Source organism: Penaeus monodon, chromosome 5 (assembly GCF_015228065.2).
Source record: "Penaeus monodon isolate SGIC_2016 chromosome 5, NSTDA_Pmon_1, whole genome shotgun sequence".
Taxonomy (NCBI): Eukaryota; Metazoa; Arthropoda; class Malacostraca; order Decapoda; family Penaeidae; genus Penaeus; species Penaeus monodon.
In genome coordinates, this window is record NC_051390.1 from 55,027,390 (window position 1) to 55,033,762 (window position 6,373).

Below are 6,373 nucleotides of genomic sequence, written 5' to 3' on the forward strand. Positions count from 1 at the left end.
ACACAATATACTTATTTTAGGTTCAGCATGTTACGTCAACTAATCTTTAATCTATCATATACACTCGGCTGGAGTATATTGAATAAAAAGACGTAAGGAAATCTATGGCAGGTTCTAATGCAGGTAAATATTCACTGGAGTCAGCATTCTGACTACCTGAATAACCTAGAACTACTCTATTATCCAATTATTACTATTATCACTAGTATCATCTTTCAATGTTTGTGCATACTGAATGGACCTTCTTTTATGTCAAATGTCTTGACTTTGGCACCACAAATAATCACAAAGGGTGCATATTATGATTGATTTGTATACTATTCTTACTCCCGAGTGTTAAGATAATATCACATTGTTCCTTACTGAAGTAGATGAAGTTAAGAACCCGAATCTTGTATATTCCACAACAGTCTTCTAAATATCCTAACAGGTTTATTACATTGAATTTGTCACAAGATCAAGCACTCTCTTTCCATTTCCACACATCTGATATTTAAAAGGTAATGCTATCAAACCTTATGATGTTGTAGACATAAAATCAACAGAACCCTCAAAATCACGCATCAAATGTCATTACATATCTCAATATATATATATATATATATTATATATATATATATATATATAGATATAATATATATATATATATATATCTATACCTATATCTGCCATATATCTATATATATAATATCTATATATATATATATATATGTAATATATAATATCTATATATATGTATCTATATATATATATATATAATATATATATCTATATATATACACACACTATCATATACATATACATATTACATACATATATATATATTATATATATATATTATATATATATATATATATATATATATATATATATATATATATATACACACAAACTTTCCACACTTTATTCTACATTCCAAGATATAAATTCATTCCATGATCCAAGTTATATGCAATTCTTTATCTCATGATCTAAAATACAGTAGAGTAAAGAGAGGCATAAAAAAATATTGCATTATGAATCATACACTTTCATTGAACATTATGTGTAATCTTGTGATATTCCTGCTCTCGTCTAGTCCTTTTTTAACACATATGAACTTTTGTACTTTTGCGAACTTGGCACTGCACTATAGCATGTTATCACAGGTATTCCATCACTGTATTGCACACACATGTTTTGTCATGATTATAAATCTAGGCTTCAACTCTGCTGCCTCTACACATCAAAACAGAGATGTTTTTTAGAGTGAGCACTATAGGAACAACTGAAACTTACTGCAGCATTATATCAAGTAATACAGAAATCTTCATGAACACAAATCATCTAGTTAAACAGGACCATAAAGATCAAGATCCAGGTCATCATCTGTATCAAGGTCATCGTCGAGGTCGCCGCTCCAAAAGGCCACTTCTTGGGTGAAGTCCCCTAGGCTCCTCTCGGCAACCATTCTCACGTGACATTCCAATCTGACGACAAAAATGACAGCCTCTGTGAGATCCAATAAACATTTTCCTCTTCGGCTTAAGGTAGTATGTGCTGCTAGCTCTTGTGACTGATTAATTGGAAGCGAATGGCAAGAAAATGCGCATGGAAACGAAAGTGAGGGAAATGCTGCACAGTCTACAGCATCAGTCACATTCATGATATGTTTTTGCATATAAAAACACTACTAGTCCTATGGAATAAAAAGATTACCAAATTAGTAAGACTTAAAGATTTAGAAAAATAAAAACAGTAGAGCCAAATTCATGTTAAGAATCTACTTGTGTGACTAATTTTAAAAAGAAATAAAATGTGAATTACACTTTCAGTTTTTAAACATTATGTATCCTTATTTAGAAACTGGTTCTTTGCTTGAATTAAGGAAGTGACTTAAACAGCATTATATTTACAATAATTTATAATTTCAAAGATCCTCAATAAAACGAAATTTAAAAAGGCCTCAACAATATCAGGCAGGATATCAACTGCTGAAAAATTAGTGTTCAATGGATGATTTTTTTTGGTTTAAAAGTATGTATTACAACAGAGGAAATATTAATGACAGAGAAGGTTATTCTATCCCATAACTTTCTATCATGATTAGCTTTAACTGAGATCCTTTCCTGTCGCCCACGGAGTAACTAAAACAGAGAAACATCTACCTAATTTGCTAAACGTAAATCTCCGACGGCACAATACAACGCAGATATTTGAACGTGTAATGTTCTGCACAATGACTTTAATAATATGAAAAATAAAGGGGGAAAGCCAGCGGAAAGTTGGGGTTGAACAGGACACCACAAGGCAAACCGGAAATTTGATATCTTATTTTGGCTCCAAAGAGAGAAGTCTGCACAGTGCTTGGATTCCTTTCAGCCTTTTGACTACATGAACGCTAATGACTTAAGCTATTGATATGCGACAGATAACTTAAAATAGTCAGTCCTTGTTTAATACAAACAATGTTCTGCTATCAAGTGTACCCGCTGTCGTTTAGAATCAATGTTTACCATGCAATTCCTGCTTTGCTTTCCTTTATGCAAATGCAAATAAAAGCTTCCAAGGTTCCTTGAACAATTTTTTTTATAACTATTGCTTGATAACTGTATTCAAAATTTACTAATTCACTTTTAAAAAGTGTGCTGACTCTTTATGCATTTTCGTCATTACATGACTGAAAACCATCAAAACAACAATCACATGAAATTTACCACTCAACTACAACCCAGGATATTCATGCAAATAAATAAAAGAAAAAGATACTCCAGAAGATTCCCAGTCTGTTCAATTTTACTCGCAAATCTTCTGCGATCAGTTTCTATAAAAAAGTATGGATCACACAGCTCTCTGCACACCCTCCTTCCACAACTCAAGTGTCCCCCTCCTGGCGTGTTTACCTGAGAAAGCGAGAATGAGACCACTTTCTCCTGGCGACTCAGACCAATGCTTGCCTGACACCTACTCACAACCAATTATGCACTATCACTGCCGCCACTCCAACCAGTGATCTCATCATCATCATGATCATCATCCACTAGGAGAAAATATCACCAGATGCCAAAGTGAGTTTCCATGTCTGATGAACCTGACTTCAAAGAGATAGAATCACACTTCATTTTGAATCTCCATTTAACGTTTATCATAACTATCAACATGAAAATACAATGAAATGTAAGACGAGAATGAGGAACTGTAAAGCTACTGTGCAAATTGGCTAATCAAATAATAAGATAATTTTCTTGAGCATTTGCCAAAAACTGATAAAAAAAAATGAGTGTCCCCAAGGCTCTGAATTAAGAATAAGCTAATAAATATGAATAATGGAAGCAAAGGTGATCTCAAAAGAAGTCAAGATATTAATGTAAATAATATAAACTGCTTTTCTGATGCGTTAAAAGGATCCCAAATAATGTGTCTGCAGAGAAAGAAAGAATAAAGCGATATGAAATTCATAAACTGAAATCAATACTTTAAAAAGTTAGAAAAATGAGAGGGCAGAATCTAGAATAATGAACTTTTAGATGGCAAAGTTTCTAATGTTGTGGTTTTTTTTTTTTTGTAGATCTGCATGTTGTTTAGATGAAAAATAATAAATCATATGGATCATTAGCAATATTTTAAAGTGTCCAGCCCTGGAGACCACCCAAAATAAACTCTATATCGCCTCCTTATAAAGTTCCTCTAGGAAAAAAGCTCAGCATTGCACATACACGAACAGCAACTACAGATTCTAGAAGAAAGTAATTGATAAAAGAGTTTAACACGATACGCTGAACGCCCAATACCTGTCTGAATTGAAGCTGAGTCGGAAGTTCAGGACTTCCAGGCGTGGAGATCGGTAGGACAAGGAGACACAGAAACCCTCTCCCACTCCTGCAGCTGCTTTGGACTAAGGTGATAGTTCTGAAAGGCATACAAATAAAGGCATAGACTAGTCTCATGCTAAAAATCATTTAGAATGAACTTTTTTTATGCAAGTAACATCTAGCATGATTAATTCTAAATGTAATCTTATATCTATAGACAATAAACACCTGACGATAACTGTTTCTTTATAGTAACATCCTACTGCTTGTGGATATGAGGAACGGCATTTTTTTTTTTTTTATCGATCTCATGGTATAACAGCAATAATAATATACACCAATCACTAAACCACTGAAACAGACTATATAAAAAAAAAATATCATAACCATATATATTTAGTTGACAAATATGACAAACAGAAAAAAGAAATAAAAAGACGATAATGGCCATATGAACCACATCTTCTCAATACTAACGTGACCCATCAGAAAAAAAGGAAGAAAGAAAATACATACATGACCTACAAAATTCCTTCAACACACAACTCTTATAACTGTAACCATGCACTTCAACACACTGTATCTCAACATAATCCAACTAACCATGTCCTCGAAAAAAAATCCTAATATTAATAAACACATAAAACAACCCCACAAAAACTACCCAAAGCGCCTTTTGTTTACCTTATAGGTGCCCGCTGATCAACAGCCACACGTCGACGCCATCCATGGTATAAAAAAATGGGTGATCTCGACTGTCTCCCAACCCGCAACCCAGGCTGTGGTATCCCTCGCACCTCAATTTTCCCTGGAAAAGTGCAGTCCGCGCAGGGAAGGTGGCCATGCAGCTCTGTGCTAATCTCGGCAGAGCTGAAATTAGCAATAGTGATAGCTATAAACGGGCTGTAGACAGGGAATGGATATATATATGGATATAGATATATATATATATTATATATTATATATATATTATATATATATATGTACTGATACTAGATAAACTGATTGAGATAAAACTTGCTTGTGTGTATGCATATGGTTTGTGTGTGTGTGTGTGTGTGTGTGTGTGTGTGGTGTGTGTGTGTGTGTGTGTGTGTGTGTGTGTGTGGTGTGGTGTGTGTGTTTGTACGGCGTGTGGTTGTTCGTGCGTGTGTGTGTGTGTGTATTTGTGTTTGCGTGTGCGTGTGCGTGTGCGTTGTGCGTGTGCGTGCCGTGCGCCGCGTGAGTGCCATGTGTGCGTGTCATGTGGTGCGTGTGCATGCGTGCGCGTCCGCGTGCGTGTGCGAGTTGTGTAGTGGTGGCGGCCCCTCCACCCACCATGAAGTCCGTGATCCAAAACTCCTTATCGCCCAGCCGCGCAGGACTGCAAGCGCGAACACCCGTACATGACACGTTTCTTCTCCTCGAGTGGCCGTGCAGGTCGCAAAAACAACTCGCACCTTCTGCTTTTCGAGGATGCTCGTCGAGTAGCTCCAGCAGTGACTGTGGTAGGGGGGGGGGTGGAAACAAATGTGTCAGTGAATAATACTGTTTATATTTCTAATCTGTATAGTAAGTACTTGTAAATTATTACTACTAGTAAATAGTAGTGTAACAACAATCACAATTTGCACCAACAACATTAATTATAGCAATGACAATACGACTAGTAATAATAATACTATAACCTGTTACTAATATAATGATAATGATAGATAACAATAATAACAATAATGATAATAATAATAATGAATAATAATAATAATAATAATAATAATAACAATGATGTTTTTATTACTACCACTATAATGATGACATTGATGGCGATGATAATCACAATTGATAACAACAATAATAGACGGATTATCAGGAAATAATATATAACAAATATTGATCAAATTCAACAAAATCACAAATTGTTCAAGCGCCCCTGAAATCCCAGGTCAGTTGATTTTTCTCCAATTTCCATTCTTAACCCTAAAATTACTGTTACAGATATCTGGCCTTTGTACCACCCGGAAAAAATCAACTGTCCGGGTTTTTTCATCTTACAAATAACTAAATTACCTCTGAATATTATCTCATACGAATTTAACCTCATGATATTTATGTAATCTTCCACTCCAAGGTACTGATATTTCAGGAAATCTAACTTTCTATCAAAATTAACTTTCAGTCCCATGGCATTAATCCCCCCACCCCCCACCCCCACATAAGTAAAAGATCAACTCCAAGGTAAAGAGGTAGAGAAGAGAAAAAAAATAATCCTCGTCCATCACCGAACACTATCATCTACAATTCCGTTATTACTACAGCATCCTCTCATCACCATGCACCTCACCACCACCATCACCACCATCAGCTCACCATTTCGACCACCGCTACCACAACCAACCCTCATCACCCTCATTCCCTCTCCTCGTCGATACCTACCAACACCCTTACAAACCCACATCCTTACTCTTTCCGCCCGCATCTCCGCCAAGACCCGGGCAGCGTGGTTTACCTTCGCGTTGTAGATGCTGGGGTTGAGAGGGTATTCGGAGATCCCAGCCCGTTTCGGTCCTCGTCCTACAGCCCACATCCTGCTGTGATGAATAAAT